Here is a 19,778-nt window from a genome sequence, read left to right on the forward strand (position 1 = left end):
CAGAAAGGCCATTTCTAAAATTAGCGGCCAGTGCACACTCGTTCCAATGTGTCAGCACGGACCATTTCCGAAATTTTTGGCAATACACTTCAGCCTCGTCCTGCCCCTGAGACATAGCCAGCAAGGCCTTTTCTGCCTGAATCTCAAGATTGGGTTCCTCATAAAGTAAACCGAGCGCCAGAAAAAACGCATCAAGATCAGCCAATGCCGGATCTCCTGGCGCCAGCGAAAAAGCCCAATCCTGAGGGTCGCCCCGTAAGAACGAAATAACAATTTTTACTTGCTGAGCAGAATCTCCAGATGAACAGGGTCTCAGGGACAAAAACAATTTACAATTATTCACGAAATTCCTAAACTTAAACCTGTCTCCGGAAAACAGTTCAGGAATCGGTATTTTAGGTTCTGACCTAGGATTTCTGATAACATAGTCTTGTATGCCCTGCACACGAGTAGCCAGCTGGTCCACACTTGTAATCAAGGTCTGGACATTCATGTCTGCAGCAAGCATAGCCACTCTGAGGTAAAGGGGAAGAAGAAAAAAAAAACTCAGAATCTTCTTTCTTATAATCCCTCTTCTGCAATGCATTAAACATTTAATACTGGCCTGGCAAACTGTTGTGACCCCAATGGCGAGGGTCTCAGAGGAACGTGGAAGTCTGCAGAATACAAAAATCCAGCTCATAGGGCAGTGGTAACTGGGTTGACCATATATCTACTCCTAACGCCAACACTAGAAGTAGCCGGGGATCATTCCTACGTTGATTCTAGATGACACGCGCCAGCCGGAGAATCTAGCTACCCCTAGTAGAGGAAAACAAAGACCTTTCTTGCCTCCAGAGAAGGGGACCCCAAAGCTGGATAGAAGCCCCCCACAAATAATGACGGTGAGGTAAGAGGAAATGACAAACACAGAAATGAACCAGGTTTAGCACAGAGAGGCCCGCTTACTGATAGCAGAATAAAGAAAGGTAACTTATATGGTCAACAAAAACCCTATCAAAATCCACACTGGAAATTCAAGAACCCCCGAACCGTCTAACGGTCCGGGGGGAGAACACCAGCCCCCTAGAGCTTCCAGCAAAGGTCAGGATATAGATTTGGAACAAGCTGGACAAAAATACAAAACCAAAACAAATAGCAAAAAGCAAAAGGCAGACTTAGCTGATATAACTGGAACCAGGATCAGTAGACAAGAGCACAGCAGACTAGCTCTGATAACTACGTTGCCAGGCATTGAACTGAAGGTCCAGGGAGCTTATATAGCAACACCCCTAACTAACGACCCAGGTGCGGATAAAAGGAATGACAGAAAAACCAGAGTCAAAAAACTAGTAACCACTAGAGGGAGCAAAAAGCAAATTCACAACACGCAACAAAACATCCATAAACCTACAACTGTAACCAAATCCTTGGATCTTCATGTATGAATCTATAAACCATCTTTATACACCAAACTACAAACCTATCAAAGAAAAAGCATGAAGACGGGGCATTAACAAGATGAAGGTAATATGGCTGATAAGCCTTTTAACGGCAAAACTCCTATATGTACTGTAATAATCCCACTCCTTTACACAGAGGGGCCCCCAAAATTTCCCATCTTTTTCTTTAACCCTTTCCTACTCCTTTGCTGTCCCAGTACCTTTTCTTATACAGTTCAGGCCCTATAAGTCTGTGAAAATCGGACCACACTCGGATGTCATCCAAGTGCGGTCAAGTGTTTTCCACGGACCCATAGACTTGCATTGCCAATTTGGATCTGAGACTTGGATAAAAAAAAGACATGTGCATAGTGTTAGGGTTGGCAGAACGCACTGAGTATATATATGTATAAATAGGTGCATTCGCAACCCGGGGTCCATCGTGCAGGAGAGGAACCTGCTGCTGGCAAATGGCGGCGCTATATGGCAGTATAAGCGAACTCTATTAACTCCACAGATTCACTAGAAACAAGATACTGTGCCCTGTTAGCATCACAGGGGAACACAGCTAACTGGTGAGCTGATGGCAGTCAGTGGTCACGCACCAGAAAAGCACACAAACACTCCTCACCGAAGGTGCCGGTATTCTAGGGGCTTATTTCAGCTGGGTCTCTGAATACATACATTCAAAACTCCTCACCGGAGGTGCTGGTATTCTAGGGGCTTATTTCAGCCGGGTCCCTGAATACATACATTCAAAACTCCTCACCGGAGGTGCTGGTATTCTAGGGGCTTATTTCATCCGGGTCCCTGAATACATACATACAGGCGCGACCACAAATAACAAGCTCATGACATGAGGTGATACTATCACATGGCCGTGTGGGCATGCAAACCTTTTATAGCTGCAGCAGCTTCAGGACCTTCCTAGGGAACCAATGGAAGTTGCTGCAATACCAGAGCAACTTCAGGACCTTCCTAGAGGACCAATGGGAGTTGCAGCAGTACTTGAGCATGTGACCCCTGACCTCCAATGAGAGGTCTTACCTTGGGCATGCTCAGTGTGTGCAAAGCAGGACTTAGTTACAGAAAAGCATGCTCACGCTGACCAGTGCAGGTTACAACAGCAGAGCCTGGAAAAGCAGCAGTAACCCTTTGCACAGTATCAGACTGAGTGAGATGCTGGGACCGACTTGTCTGCTGAGCAGGCTCCACTGCGGCTGATGTAGAATGGGAGACCGCAGCAGACATGGTTCGAGATTCCCCCTGTGCAGCGGCAGGATATGAACTCCTAACATTACACCCCTCCTAGGGCCCCCTCTCCTTGGGCCTTGCTACGCTCGAAGGCAGCAATGAGCAACGGAGCTCGAATACTCTCTAAAGGCTACCAGGACCTGCCCTCTGGGCCGTGACCCTTCCAGTCCACCAGATATTTCTTGCCACGTACCACCTTGCACCCCATGATAGCATTCACCTCAAACTCATCTGTGGATGAAGTCGATATCCCGGCAGATGACTCGGAAAGCCGGGACAAATAGATGGGCTTTAAGAGAGAAATGTGAAAGGTGTCGGTGATACCAAGGCGCGGAGGAATAGCCAAACGGTAGACCACAGGGTTGACCTGTTCCAGAACCTTGAAGGGCCTATGTGGTGAGGCCAAACTTAGTGGACTCAACTCGCAGCCTGATGTTATGGGCAGAGAGCCACACTAAGTCACCAGAGGGTCGGAGAGGGGCGCCGGTGTGCATCAGCAGAAACCCTCATTCTCTCCTTGGAGGCCCGGAAGGCATCCTGATCCTGTGTGCGGTCCCAAATGTCACATGCCTCCACCACCCAGACTACCACCCTAGAATCGGTGGATGACACAGGCATGGGCACAGTAACACGTGGACGCTGGCCGTAATTAAGGAGAAAAGGAGTCTGCCCGGTAGAGTTGGCTATGGCGTTGTTCAAAGCAAATTCCACCCAAGGTAGCAAAGATGCCCAGTCATCCTGCCTGGCGGAGACAAAATGTCGTAAGTATGTGACCAGAGTCTAGTTGGCCCTCTCTAGCAACCCATTCGTCTCGGGATGGTATGCAGAAGAGAGATTCAGCTCAATGCTGAGTAAGCGACAGAGTTCTCTCCAGAACCGAGATGCAAACTGAGGACCACAACCACTGACAATTTTGTCAGGCATGCCATGTAGATGGAAAACATATTTGACGAACAACACTGCTAAAGCCCGTGCAGAAGGTAACTGTGGAAGCGGAACCAAGTGCACTATCTTAGAAAAATGGTCGCTGACTACCCAGATAACTGTACAGCTACGAGACTTGGGTAAGCCTACCACGAAGTCCATCCCAACCATCTCCCAGGGCCTGTCTGCCACCGGCAGGGGGTAAAGTTGCCCAGCAGGCTGTTGCCGAGGAGACCGATTCTTGGCGCAGGTGACAATATTCGGGGCCGAATATAGTACCCGATGTCACGGGCCATATGCGGCCCCCTGTACGTCCTCGCTAAGAGCTCAAATGTCTTCTAGGTCCCAAAATGTCCACCCACCGTGGACTAGTGAACCTAAGAGAGAACCTCCATTCGCAAATTAGATGGAACAAAGCCATCTTCTATTCGTCCCCCTCACAGATGCGAATCAGGTTGTAAGCACCCCGCTGATCTAATTTAGTAAATACCCTTGCTCCCCGTAGCCTATCAAAAAGCTCAGATATCAGGGGTAGTGGGTACTTATTCTTAACGGTGATGGCATTAAGACCCCTGTAGTCTATGTATGGACGCAGTTCTCCACTCTTCTTCTGTACGAAGAAGAACCCAGCCCCTGCAGGTGACACTGACTTCCTAATGAATCCTCTTGCCAGATTTCTCTCGGATATACTGTGACATTGACTCTGTCTCCGGGAGAGACAACGGATAGACTCGACCCCGAGGAGGCTCAGCACCAGGCAAGAGGTCAATAGGACAGTCATAGGGGTGGTGAGGTGGAAGGGTCTCCGCAGCCCTTTTGGAGAACATGTCTGCATAGGGCCAATATTGCTTGGGGAGAGAGGATAGATCTGTGGGTACCTCAGTTGTAGCAACCTGAATGCTTTCCCTATGACATCTACCCCCCACAAGATTCACCCCAACCTAAAATTCTGCCTGTGGACCACTTGATATGAGGAGAGTGATACCGTAGCCAAGGCATCCCTAACAGGATATCATCAATTCCCTCAGGAATGATGAGCAGAGATATAATCTCCTGATGAGATGGCGACAAGGACAGAGGGAAAGGGAAGGTCTGGTGCGTTATCAGTGAGGTCAGTGTCGACCCATTCACCACTAGTATAGTTACAGGTTGAGCTAGCATTACCAGGGGTATTGCGTGACATTGGGCGAAGGCAGAAGACATAAAATTGCCCTCCACCCCAGAATCCATGCAGAGCTCTACCAAGTGAGTGAATGAACCTATTGTAATTGTCTCCTTAAAGGACAATTTGGAGGCAAACGTCGCCATGTCTAGTGTACCTCCACCTACTACCACTATACGCTGACGTTTCCTCGACCACTGTGAACATCTGGTGGCAGGATGTCCAGACTGCTGGCAAACATGGCAGAACTTGAGTGCACGAGTGGTCTGGGACTTAGATCCCGCTCGTGACACTTCCCTGGCCTATGTGACTCAGGGACCAGGACCGGAGATTCCAAAGGTTTGGCGAAGGTGGGAGCCAGCTGAAACCTCTGCCTACACTGGGCCCGCTCTAACCTCCTCTCGTGAAAACGGAGGTAAATACGGATAGGCACAGCTATCAACTCCTCCAGTGTGGCGAGAATCTCCCTTGAGGCCAGAGCATAGTTCACGTGGTCAGGCAGCCCCCTCCAAAATATAGGGATAAGGGCTTTATCCGACCACTCCAGCTCAGATCCTAGGGTGCGGAAGTGTATGGCAAAATGGCTGACCAAAGACGAGCCCTGAGCCAATGCCAACAGTTGGAGTGCTGTATCATGGGTGACTCGAAGCCCTAAAAAGACCTGTTTTAGAGTGCTCAGGAACAGTGGAGCACTCTGCATGACATGATCGCCACGCTCCCACAGCGGCGTAGCCCACTCCAACGCCCCGTCCGACAGGAGAGACACAATAAATCCCACCTTTGCCTGCTCTGTGGGGAAACGTGCAGCCAGGAGCTCAAGGTGTATAGAGCACTGGCTCATGAAACCCCTACAAGATTTACTATCACCAGAAAATTTTTCTGACAGCGGGAGGCGAGATAGAGTTGGAACAGGGGAGGCCATGGACAAGGTTGCAGCAGCCACGCTAGCAGTCTGAACAGCAACTGCAGTAACATCCACAGCTGAGGTTGTGCGCTCGAGAGCCGCCAACCTACCCTCCAGCTGCTGGATGTACCGCAAGGACTGTTGTTTGTCCGCCATTTACTAGCCAGACCCTGGCGCTAGTATTATGTTAGGGTTGGCGGAAGGCACCGAGTATATATATATATGTATAAATAGGTGCGTTCGCAACCCAGTGTCCTGTGCAGGAGAGGAACTTGCTGCTGGCAAATGGCGGCGCTATATGGCAGTATAAGCGAACTCTGTTAACTCCACAGATTTGCTAGAAACAAGGTACTGTGCCCTGTTAGCATCACAGGGGAACACAGCTAACTGCTGAGCTGATGGCAGTCAGTGGTCACACACCAGAAAAGCACACAAACACTCCTCACCGGAGGTGCCGGTATTCTAGGGGCTTATTTCAGCCGGGTCCCTGAATACATACATACAGGCGCGACCACAAATAACAAGCTCATGACATGAGGTGATACTAGCGCATGGCCGTGCGGCCATGCAAACCTTTCATAGCTGCAGCAGCTTTAGGATCTTCCTAGGGAACCAATGGAAGTTGCTGCAATACCAGAGCAACTTCAGGACCTTCCTAGAGGACCAATGGGAGCTGCAAGAGTACTTGAGCATGTGACCCCTGACCTCCAATGAGAGGTCTTACCTTGGGCATGCTCAGTGTGTGCAAAGCAGAACTTAGTCCCAGAAAAGCCTGCTCGCCACTGACCAGTGCAGGCAGTGACAACAGCAGAGCCTGGAAAGGCAGCAGTAACCCTTTGCACAGTATCAGACTGAGTGAGACGCTGGGACCGACATAACCGCCGAGCATTCTCCACTGCGGCTGATGCAGAATGGGAGACTGCAGCGGACATGGTTTGAGATTCCCCCTGTGCAGCGGCAGGAACTCGATTCCTAACACACAGTCCCATAAAATATCATGGGTATGAGTACTATGTGTGAAAACCACCGACAATACTCTTCTGAAATAACAATCGGTCGTATGCACAAGACCTAATTTTTATTTCATTAATAAGATGTTCATATGTAGAAGAAAATTGGTCATGTTTTTTTTTTTTTCAAGAAAGCTTTTCTGGGGATGGCCATACTGAGGATTTTCAGTTTTGCTGGTATATTACATGGCAACTGTAATGTAAAAGAATCAACTAAGTATTTTTAGTTTGTAAATTATTAGATTAGATTTATAGATTACCTTGCTCAATCAATTGAAAAACAAAAATGTTCCACATCTTGGAATATGATATATGTTGACAAAAAAAAAAGAAAAAAAAAAAATATATATATATACCGGTATATATATTTTTTACCACAGTATGTACGAAATGTCATGAAGTCACAGGTCAATGTAAGTTTATAAGTCCAGAACGAGGCTCTCATAGACTTTGGGTAAGGTCACATGACCTATTTCTTCACATGCGAGAAAAATAATCCTATTATTCAGACCAGACTTTGATCATATTTTCACCAGTCCTCAGTTTTTCTTACAAGTGGAGAGAAATCAGTCTGTTTCGATTTTCTTCACAGACCCATAGACTTGTTGTCGATATTGAACAGACTGTTAGATCAAAATCGGATATGTCTCTGATTTTTACCTCGGTCCAAGGAAATGATCGTACATGTGAGAACCCCCATAGAATATCATGGGTACTGTACAGGGTGTTATCTATGAAGACCAGGGCTAGCACTCTTACTAGAAAATCTGTCGTGTGCACAAGCATTTACATTGAGAGCTTGTGGATGTTACCTCAGACTTCCGGTCAGTCAGAAGTTGTGCCAGATTCATCACAGCATTTTTGTCCGTTGTTTGGTGTGAATACCTATCAGTGACATTTTGACTTGCTATAAAATTCGTCAAATTATTTCCTCCTTTTGAAGTCTTTTGTGCTTTAGTTAGTTTTCTGATTTTAACATCAATGTGGATGTTTTAGATGTTTTTTACAGAGTCATGAAATATGACTTTTTATCCCCTTTACACCATTGCCATATTTCTTTTTTTTTTTGTTTTTTCCTCCCCTTCTTCCAAGAACTATAACTTTTTTATCTTTCTGACAATAGAGCCAAATGAGGGCTAGTTTTGTGTGGGGAGAGTTGTACTTCTGAAGGACACTATTTATTCTCCCACATAGTGTACTGGAAAATGGAAAAAAATTCCAAGTGCTTTGAAATTGAAAAAAAAGCACAGTTTTGCAATATGATTCCCCAGGTCAGAGTGAGTATGCAGATATCAAACATGTATGGTGCTTCTATTTATTTAAATGGTGAAATTTTTTATGTAAATTTCTGAAAAAATATTTTGCTATTGTCGACATTTTCCGAGACCCGTAACATTTTCATTTTTGGGGATATTGGGCTTGGTGAAGGCTTATTTTTTGCGCCCAAGGTGATGTTTCTATTGATACCATTTTGAGGTAGACACAATGTTTTGATTGCCTCTTATTGCATTTTATTGCAATACTAGCTGAAGAGCCCACCGTTGCCTGGGCATAGTAAATATCTGTGGTTAGTTATAGCTCCTCACTTCTCTTATTTTCCCATCACGCCTCTCATTTTCCCCATCACATCTTTCATTTTCCCCCTCACATCTCTCATTTTCTCCCTCACACCTCTCATTTTCCCCCTCACTCTTCTTATTTTCCCCCTCACTCCTCTCATTCCCCCCTAACACTTGTCATTTCGACCTCACATCTGTCATTTTCCGATCACTCCACTATTTTCCCTCACTCCTCTCATTTTGCACTCACACCTTTTCATTTTCACCTCACACCTCTCTTTTTCACCTCAGTATATACATGTTTGTCATCTCCCTTATATATAGTATACACCTGTATGTCATCTCCTGTATATAGTATGTACCTGTATGTCATCTCCCCTGTATATAGTATATACCTGCTGTGTGTCATCTGCCTGTATATAGTATATACCTGTATGTCATCTCCTCCTATATATAGTATATACCTGTATGTCATCTCCTCCTGTATATAGTATATACCTGTGTGTCATCTCACCTATATATAGTATATATCTGTGTGTCATCTCCTCCTGTATATAGTATATACCTGTATGTCATCTCCTCCTATACATAGCATATACCTGTATGTCATCTCCTCCTGTATATACTATATAACTATATACCTGTAGGTAATCTGCTCCTGTATATAGTATATACCTGTGTGTCATCTCCTCCTGTATATAGTATATACCTGTATGTCATCTCCTCCTGTATGTAGTATGTACCTGTATGTCATCTCCTCCTCTATATAGTATATACCTGTGTATCATCTCTCCTGTATATAGTATATATCTGTGTGTCATCTCCTGTATATAGTATATACCTGTGTGTTATCTCCCCTGTAAATAGTATATATCTGTATGTCATCTCCTCCTGTATTAGACCTTGTTCACACGTTATTTGGTCAGTATTTTTACCTCAGTATTTGTAAGCTAAATTGGCAGCCTGATAAGTCCCCAGCCAACAGTAAGCCCACGCCCTGGCAGTATATATTAGCTCACACATACACATAATAGACAGGTCATGTGACTGACAGCTGCCGGATTCCTATATGGTACATTTGTTGCTCTTGTAGTTTGTCTGCTTATTAATCAGATTTTTATTTTTGAAGGATAATACCAGACTTGTGTGTGTTTTAGGGCGAGTTTCGTGTGTCAAGTTGTGTGTGTTGAGTTGCGTGTGGCGACATGCATGTAGCGACTTTTGTGAGATGAGTTTTGTGTGGCGACATGCGTGTAGCAACTTTTTGTGTGTCGAGTTGCATGTGACAGGTTAGTATAGCAAGTTGTGTGCAGCAAGTTTTGTGCATGGCGAGTTTTGCGTGTGGCGAGTTTTATGTGTGGTGCCTTTTGAGTATGTGCAAGTTTTGTGTGAGGCAACTTTTGCATGTGTTGCAACTTTTGTGCATGTGGCAATTTTTCCGCATGTGCAAGTTTTGCGTGTGGCGAGTTTTCCATGAGGTGAGTTTTGCACGTGTGGCGAGTTTTGCATGTGGAGAGTTTTGCGCGTGGCTAGTTTTGAGTGGCGACTTTTGTGTTTCAACTTTTATGTGGCGAGGTTGGTGTATGTGTGGTGAAATGTGCGCTGAGGGTGGTATATGTGTTCGAGCATGTGGTAGTGTGTGGCGCATTTTGTGTGTGTTCATATCCCCGTGGTGGTGTGGTGATTATCCCATGTCGGGGCCCCACCTTAGCAACTGTACGGTATATACTCTTTGGCGCCATCGCTCTCATTCTTTAAGTCCCCCTTGTTCACATCTGGCAGCTGTCAATTTGCCTCCAACACTTTTCCTTTCATTTTTTTCCCCATTATGTAGATAGGGGCAAAATTGGTGAATTGGAAAGCGCGGGGTTAAAATTTCACCTCACAACATAGCCTATGACGCTCTCGGGGTCCAGACTGTGCAAAATTTTGTGCCTGTAGCTGCGACACCTCCAACACTTTTCCTTTCACTTTTTCCCCATTATGTAGATAGGGGCAAAATTGTTTGGTGAATTGGAAAGCGCGGGGTTAAAATTTCGCCTCACAACATAGCCTATGATGCTCTCGGGGTCCAGACGTGTGACTGTGCAAAATTTTGTGGCTGTAGCTGCGACGGTTCAGATGCCAATCCCGGACATACACACATTCAGCTTTATATATTAGATTGTGGTGGTCAAAATAACATAATTTAGACTTTTTGATTTTTTTGTTACGCTATTTACTGATCAGATTAATTTATTTTATATATATTGATAGATTGGACTTTTATGAATGCCAAATATGTATTTTTTTACAGTTTTATTTTTAACCCCTTTGCGACATGCGCCGTACTAGTTCTTCGCATGTCGCTTCTCTCCCTTTGATGTAGGCTCCGGCGGTGAGCTCACATTTTTCCCGCCACGTCAGCTGTTTTGAACGGCTGACATGTACCTGGGACATCCGCGGTTGGAATTGCGATCCACCTGTGGCATTTAACCCATTAAACGCCGCTGTCAAATGCTGACAGCGGCATTTAATGCGCGATTCCGGTCATCGCGATGGAAATCCAACCATTGGTGACCCCTATCTCACGGGTCATCGATGGGTTGGCATGACAACCAGAAGTCTCCTGGAGACCTCTATCTTTGTCACTGCCTGCTTGCTGTGAGCGCCGCCTGGTGGTCGGCGCTCATAGCAAGTGAGTAATTCTGTTACATACAGGTGATCTGATCATCGCCTGTATGTAGCAGAGCCGATCGGGTTATGGCAACTTCTAGTCTCCCATGGAGACTATTGAAGGATGCCAAAAGTAAAAAATGTTATTAAAAATATTTAAGAAATAAAAAAATACGTCCCATTCAAAATAAACCAATAATAAAAATCAAACCTACAAATATTTGTTAAGTTTTTTTAGTCACCACAACATTGCATTAAAATGCAGTAACAGGTGATCAAAAGATCATATCTGCAGTTTGCACCAAAATTGTATTAATAAACATCAGCTCGGCACGCAAAAAATAAGCCCTCACCCAATCCGAGATCACAAAAAGCAGAGACTCTACGGATCTTAGAATATGGCACAATTTTTTTTTTAACAAACTTTGGATTTTTTTTACCACTTAAATAAAAAAGAACCTAGACGTGTTTGGTGTCTATGAACGTGTAATGACCTGGAGAATCATAATGGCAGGTCAGTTTTAGCATTTGGTGAACATGGTAAAAAAAATGTTAAAAACACTGTGGAATTGCACTTTTTTGCAATTTAATCGCACTTGGAATTTTTTTCCCATTTTAGAGTACACGATATGGTAAAGCCAATCGTGTTGTTTAAACGCACAACTTGTCCCACAATAAACAAGCCCTCACATGGCCATATTGATGGAAAAATAAAGAAGTTATGGCTCTGGGAAAAAGGGGAGCAAAAAACAGAAATGCAAAAATGAAAAAGGGCTTCGTCTCAAAGGGGTTAATGGGGGAAAAGGGGGGTGATTTGAACTTTTTTGTCTTTTTTATTTTTTTCATATTTAATTTTTTTTTTTTAACTTTTTACTCTACTTAAGGCTGCCATCACACTAGCAGTATTTGTCAGTATTTTACCTCAGTATTTGTAAGCCAAAACCAGGAGTGGGTGATAAATGCAGAAGTGGTGCATATGTTTCTATTCTACTTTTCCGCTATTTGTTCCACTCGTGGTTTTGGCTTACAAATACTGATGTAAAATACTGACCAAATACTGCTAGTGTGACGGCAGCCTAATAGTCCCCTTAGGGGACATCTTGTGCTATACAAAGCAGTGCATCAGCCCTGCTACGTATAGCTAAAATCTCAATCTGCTATGAACACCAGTCACAGGCTGGCTTCCACAGGAGGATTGTAATGACAGGCACAGGGAGTCTTCAGCAGGCCACCGGCTGTCATGAAACCCTTCGGTACCCTACGATCACATCACAGGTGCACCAATGAGCACATGGAAGGATGCTGGTACATGTTAAATGCTGCTGTCAAAGATTGGGATTAAAAAGGTTAAAGGTTGGGCAATGTTCCACTCCAGCAGTCGCTGTTAGAGGAACATGATGACTGATTAAATCATCCATCACATGTGGGGGCGTTGAAGCTAGCATTAAAGGCAGGGGCAAAACATAAGATGTAGGTTCAAGACATATTATGCAAATTTACGTCATATGTCATGAAGGGGTAAAAAAGCCCCAACATTTGGCGTATTAGTTTCCCCCTAGAGTGATTATTTTGGTGCAAATTTTACAACCATTTTACAAAACGTGTGACTTTTGCGCTAAGTGGGTTCAAAACAAGTCAAAAGACAAAAAACGAATAGTGTTAATTCTGTACAATATTCATGAAGTATGTCAGCTATTTTGAAGAAACTGGGTCAGAAAAATAGCTGAGTATCACAAAATTTGCAGCTGTACAAAATATTTTTGTATTATAGTTTCTGTATAATTTTTATAGCTCACTTTTTACTAAAATAATGATAGGAAGATCATCGGCCTGCACCTGACATCTCTTTAAAGTTGTATACTTTATGAGTACATTAAAAACAGATTGGAAACCTATTTGTCACGATTCATTTTTGGATTTGTGGCAGCTCTGTTTCTGCTATAATTTAAATGTAAAAATGTAGCTTTTTTTCCTTTTGGGCCAGCAAGGATTAACCCCTTCCCGACATTTGACGTACTATCCCGTCGAGGTGGGGTGGGCCCCCATGACCGCCGACGGGATAGTACGTCATACGCGATCGGCCGCGCTCACGGGGGGAGCGCGGCCGATCGCGGCCGGGTGTCGGCTGCATATCGCAGCTGACATCCGGCACTATGTGCCAGGAGCGGTCACGGACCGCCCCCGGCACATTAACCCCCGGCACACCGCGATCAAACATGATCGCGGTGTACCGGCGGTACAGGGAAGCATCGCGCAGGGAGGGGGCTCCCTGCGGGCTTCCCTGAGACGATCGGTACAAGGTGATGTACTCACCTCGTACCGAACGTCTTCTCCCTGCAGGCCCCGGATCCAAAATGGCCGAGGGGCTGTATCCGGGTCCTGCAGGGAGCACTTCCGGGTCGGAGCAGGCTGCAGATGAAAGCTGCAGCCTGCTCCGATGAAAGGATGATCGCCGATCTCATAGAGTGCTGTGCACACTATCAGATCTGCGATCTGTGATGTCCCACCCTGGGACAAAGTAAAAAAGTAAAAAAAAAAATTTCCACATGTGTAAAAAAAAAAAAAAAAAATTCCTAAATAAATAATAATAAAAAAAAAAATATTATTCCCATAAATACATTTCTTTATCTAAAAAAACCAAACAAAAACAATAAAAGTACACATATTTAGTATCGCCGCGTCCGTAACGACCCAACCTATAAAACTGGCCCACTAGTTAACCCCTTCAGTAAACACCGTAAGAAAAAAAAAAAAAAAACGAGGCAAAAAACAACGCTTTATTACCATACCGCCGAACAAAAAGTGGAATAACACGCGATCAAAAAGACGGATATAAATAACCATGTTACCGCTGAAAACGTCATCTTGTCCCGCAAAAAACGAGCCGCCATACAGCATCATCAGCAAAACAATAAAAAAGTTATAGTCCTCAGAATAAAGCGATGCCAAAATAATTATTTTTTCTATAAAATAGTTTTTATCGTATAAAAGCGTCAAAACATAAAAAAATGATATAAATGAGGTATCGCTGTAATCGTACTGACCCGACGAATAAAACTGCTTTATCAATTTTACCAAACGCAGAACGGTATAAACGCCTCTCCCAAAAGAAATTCATGAATAGCTGGTTTTTGGTTATTCTGCCTCACAAAAATCGGAATAAAAAGTGATAAAAAATGGTCACGTGTCCGAAAATGTTACCAATAAAAACGTCAACTCGTCCCGCAAAAAACAAGACCTCACATGACTCTGTGGACCAAAATGTGGAAAAATTATAGGTCTCAAAATGTGGAGACGCAAAAACTTTTTTGCTATAAAAAGCGTCTTTTAGTCTGGTTTCACACTTGCGTTTTTATCTGCATGCGTTTTTTAAAAAAACCGCATGTGTGAAAAAATGCATGTAAACGCGGTAAAACGCATGCGTTTTTATAGAAAAACACAAGAAAACAAGAAAAAAAAAAAAAACCCTAACCCTACCCCTAACCCTACCCCTAACCTGAAATACGTGGCACTGAAATACGTGGCACTGAAATATACGTTTAAATACGTATATACGTATATAAGTGCCACGATATTTCAGTGGCCACGTATTTAAGTGCCACGTATTTAAGTGCCACGTATTTCAGTGCCACGTATTTCAGTGCCACGTATTTCAGTGCCACGTATTTCAGTGCCACGTATTTCAGTGCCACGTATTTCAGTGCCACGTATTTCAGTGCCACGTATTTCAGTGCCACGTATTTACGTGCCACGTATTTACGTGCCACGTATTTTTCAGTGCCTGAAATACGTGGCACTGAAATACGTGGCACTGAAATACGTGGCACTGAAATACGTGGCACTGAAATATCGTGGCACTGAAGTATTTACGTGCCACGTATTTTTCAGTGCCTGAAATACGTGGCACTGAAATACATGGCACTGAAATATCGTGGCACTGAAATACGTGGCACTTAAATACGTGGCACTTAAATACGTGGCACTTAAATACGTGGCACTTAAATACGTGGCACTTAAATACGTGGCACTTATATACGTGGCACTTATATACGTGGCACTTATGACTGTCAGAAAATGTTCAGTAAACGGTTAGGGGTGAGGTTAGGGGTAGGGTTTCAGGTAGAATTGGGGAGATTCCACTGTTCAGGCACATCAGGGGCTCTCCAAACGCGACATGGCGTCCAATCTCAATTCCAGCCAATTCTGCGTTGAAAAAGTAAAACAGTGCTCCTTCCCTTCTGAGCTCTCCCGTGCGTCCAAAAAGGGGTTTACCCAAACATATGGGGTATCAGCGTACTAGGGACAAATTGAACAACAACTTCTGGGGTCCAAGTTCTCTTGTTATCCTTGGGAAAATAAAAATTTGGGGGGCTAAAAATCATTTTTGTGGGAAAAAAAATATGTTTTATTTTCACGGCTCTGCGTTGTAAACTGTAGTGAAACACTTGGGGGTTCAAAGTTCTCACAACACATCTAGATAAGTTCCTTGGGAGGTCTAGTTTCCAATATGGGGTCACTTGTGGGGGGTTTGTACTATTTGGGTACATCAGGGGCTCTGCAAATGCAACGTGACGCCTGCAGACCAATCCATTTAAGTCTGCATTCCAAATGGCGCTCCTTCCCTTCCGAGCTCTGTCATGCGCCCAAACAGTGGTTCCCCCCCACATAGGGGGTATCAGCGTACTCAGGACAAATTGGACAACAACGTTTAGGGTCCAATTTATCCTGATACCCTTGTGAAAATACAAAACTGGGGGCTAAAAAATCATTTTTGTGAAAAAAAAAATAATAATTTTTATTTTCACGGCTCTGCGTTATAAACTGTAGTGAAACACTTGGGGGTTCAAAGTTCTCACAACACATCTAGATAAGTTCCTTGGGGGGTCTAGTTTCCAATATGGGGTCACTTGTGGGGGGTTTGTACTGTTTGGGTACATCAGGGGCTCTGCAAATGCAACGTGACGCCTGCAGACCAATCCATTTAAGTCTGCATTCCAAATAGCGCTCCTTCCCTTCCGAGCTCTGTCATGCGCCCAAACAGTGGTTCCCCCCCACATAGGGGGTATCAGCGTACTCAGGACAAATTGGACAACAACGTTTAGGGTCCAATTTATCCTGATACCCTTGTGAAAATACAAAACTGGGGGCTAAAAAATCATTTTTGTGAAAAAAAAATAATAATTTTTATTTTCACGGCTCTGCGTTATAAACTGTAGTGAAACACTTGGGGGTTCAAAGTTCTCACAACACATCTAGATAAGTTCCTTGGGGGGTCTAGTTTCCAATATGGGGTCACTTGTGGGGGGTTTGTACTGTTTGGGTACATCAGGGGCTCTGCAAATGCAACGTGACGCCTGCAGACCAATCCATTTAAGTCTGCATTCCAAATGGCGCTCCTTCCCTTCCGAGCTCTGTCATGCGCCCAAACAGTGGTTCCCCCCCACATAGGGGGTATCAGCGTACTCAGGACAAATTGGACAACAACGTTTAGGGTCCAATTTATCCTGATACCCTTGTGAAAATACAAAACTGGGGGCTAAATTTCATTTTTGTGAAAAAAAAAAAAATTATTTTCACGGCTCTGCGTTATAAACTGTAGTGAAACACTTGGTGGTTCAAAGTTCTCACAACACATCTAGATAAGTTCCTTGGGGGGTCTAGTTTCCAATATGGGGTCACTTGTGGGGGGTTTGTACTGTTTGGGTACATCAGGGGCTCTGCAAATGCAACGTGACGCCTGCAGACCAATCCATTTAAGTCTGCATTCCAAATGGTGCTCCTTCCCTTCCGAGCTCTGTCATGCGCCCAAACAGTGGTCCCCCCCCACAAATGGGGTATCAGCGTACTCCAGACAAATTGGACAACAACTTTTGAGGTCCAATTTATCCTGATACCCTTGTAAAAATACAAAACTGGGGGCTAAAAAATCATTTTTGTGAAAAAAAAAATAATTTTTATTTTCACGGCTCTGCGTTATAAACTGTAGTGAAACATTTGGGGGTTCAAAGCTCTCAAAACACATCTAGATAAGTTCCTTAGGGGGTCTACTTTCCAAAATGGTGTCACTTGTGGGGGGGTTTAATGTTTAGGCACATCAGGGGCTCTCCAAACGCAACATGGCATCCCATCTTAATTCCAGTCAATTTTGCATTGAAAAGTAAAATAGCGCTTCTTCCCTTCTGAGCTCTGCTATGCGCCCAAACAATGGTTTACACCCACATATGGGGTATTGTCGTACTCAGGACAAATTGCACAACAACTTTTGTGGTCTAATTTCTTCTCTTACCCTTGGGGAAATAAAAAAATGGGGGTTAAAAGATCATTTTTGTGAAAAAATATGATTTTTTATTTTTACGGCTCTGCATTATAAACTTCTGTGAAGCACTTGTTGGGTCAAAGTGCTCAACACACATCTAGATAAGTTCCTTAAGGGGTCTACTTTCCAAAATGGTGTCACTCGTGGGGGGTTTCAATGTTTAGGCACATCAGGGGCTCTCCAAACGCAACATGGCGTCCCATCTCAATTCCAGTCAATTTTGCATTGAAAAGTCAAATGGCGCTCCTTCACTTCCGAGCTCTGCCCTGCGCCCAAACAATGGTTTACACCCACATATGGGGTATCAGCGTACTCAGGACAAATTGCACAACAATTTTTGGGGTCCAATTTCTTCTCTCACCCTTGGGAAAATTAAAAAATTGGGGGTGAAAAGATCATTTTTGTGAAAAAATATGATTTTTTATTTTTACGGCTCTGCATTATAAACTTCTGTAAAGCACTTGTTGGGTCAAAGTGCTCACCACACATCTAGATAAGTTCCTTAGGGGGTCTACTTTCCAAAATGGTGTCACTTGTTAGGGGTTTCAATGTTTAGGCACATCAGGGGCTCTCCAAATGCAACATGGCGTCCCATCTCAATTCCAGTCAATTTTGCATTGAAAAGTCAAATGGCGCTCCTTTGCTTCCAAGCTCTGCCATGCGCCCAAACTGTGGTTTACCCCCACATATGGGGTATCAGCGTACTCAGGACAAATTGTACAACAACTTTTGGGGTCTATTTTCTCCTGTTACCCTTGGTAAAATAAAACAAATTGGAGCTGAAATAAATTTTGTGTGAAAAAAAGTTAAATGTTCATTTTTATTTAAACATTCCAAAAATTCCTGTGAAACACCTGAAGGGTTAATAAACTTCTTGAAAGTGGTTTTGAGTACCTTGAGGGGTGCAGTTTTTAGAATGGTGTCACACTTGGGTATTTTCTATCATATAGACCCGTCAAAATGACTTCAAATGAGATGTGGTCCCTAAAAAAAAATGGTGTTGTAAAAATGAGAAATTGCTGGTCAACTTTTAACCCTTATAACTCCGTCACAAAAAAAATTTTGGTTCCAAAATTGTGCTGATGTAAAGTAGACATGTGGGAAATGTTATTTATTAAGTATTTTGTGTGACATATGTCTGTGATTTAAGGGCATAAAAATTCAAAGTTGGAAAATTGCGAAATTTTCAAAATTTTCGCCAAATATTCGTTTTTTTCACAAATAAACGCAAGTTATATCGAAGAAATTTTACCACTAACATGAAGTACAATATGTCACGAGAAAACAATGTCAGAATCGCCAAGATCCGTTGAAGCGTTCCAGAGTTATAACCTCATAAAGGGACAGTGGTCAGAATTGTAAAAATTGGCCCGGTCATTAACGTGCAAACCACCCTTGGGGGTGAAGGGGTTAATGTCTGTTTCCCTTGCTGGCAACTTTTTGGCTTTGGTTGCTAGTCAGCTGATGTGGGTGGTGACCACTTCCACCATCCATTAAAAGGTCACATGAAGCATCAGCTGACTGTCGGTAATAGAGTAATCTATGTTGACCAAACCTGGAGTAAAGAGCTCTCTGGTTGCAGTGGTTCTTCTGCTGTGTTCATGGAGTTCATGGTCCTGGTGCCGTATCCTCAGCTGTGTGGTGCTTTTCAGCAGGGACAGTGTTAAATTCTATTTTCCCTTTTTCTGTCTGTCTTGTTGTTGTCCCTCTCCCGGAGTTGTTCACCATCTGCAGTGGTGAGGCTAGAGTCCTTGCTGGCCAGTGCACTAGCCAGGGAACAGTGGGGTGACAAAGAGGGACTAGGCACGTGACGGTACCGGGGGGAAGGACCCGCTTAGGGCATTAGGAGAGTTTAGAGACATGCACAGGTTGGAGCTCAGGAGGTGCCCCATCCCTTGTTTGCTACTATTAGGGCCTTCCTCTCCCCATTCCATCAAATTGTTGGTGTTCGTTGTGTCGTCCGCTGGACTCAACCGTGTCGGTTCATGACACTATTAGTAGTAAGAAGGACAAGGACAACTTTGCACAAACCTTGCTATCCAAGACTGTTTCTTCTTATAGGATGCATACAGCTCTCACAATTGATGATTACACAACCATATACTGTATACCATATATAGCCTACGGCCCCAAAAAGGAAAAGTTGGATCACTCTCAGGTTTTTCAGGAACCCATAAGACTTGCATTGACAATTTTGATCCAAGGCTCAAATAAAAATTAGACATGTCTCCAACATTTTCCGTGGAACATTCGGTTCAGGCAAAAATGTACACATGTGCACAGCCCCATAGACTATCAAACTGTATGTAAGAGTGTTATCTGCGAAAACCACAGATAACACTAGTGCGAGAAAATCAGACGTGTGGATGACATGTATTCCTGTGAGGGAAACACACACAAGAGAAATGTCTGACACTACTGAAGGAGCAGGTTGAAGAATGAAAAGAAGGAGGCCTGCTCATGAATTTGGTAAGGGAGATTTCAAAGTGAAACTTATGGCACATTTTTTTTTTACCTAGAGATGGAATAATGATGGAATAGAGTGGAGATGAATTCATCTAAAATTTTATAAA

General features: G+C 43.8%; 1 protein-coding gene across 3 annotated transcripts in view; it reads left to right on the plus strand.

Annotated features, from left to right (window-relative positions):
- The window catches only part of CACNA1I (calcium voltage-gated channel subunit alpha1 I), a 566,555-nt gene that overhangs the window by 218,857 nt on the left and 327,920 nt on the right, over nt 1–19,778 (plus strand). The window lies entirely within an intron of this gene.

The sequence above is a fragment of the Ranitomeya variabilis genome, chromosome 8 (assembly GCF_051348905.1).
Source record: "Ranitomeya variabilis isolate aRanVar5 chromosome 8, aRanVar5.hap1, whole genome shotgun sequence".
Classification (NCBI taxonomy): Eukaryota; Metazoa; Chordata; class Amphibia; order Anura; family Dendrobatidae; genus Ranitomeya; species Ranitomeya variabilis.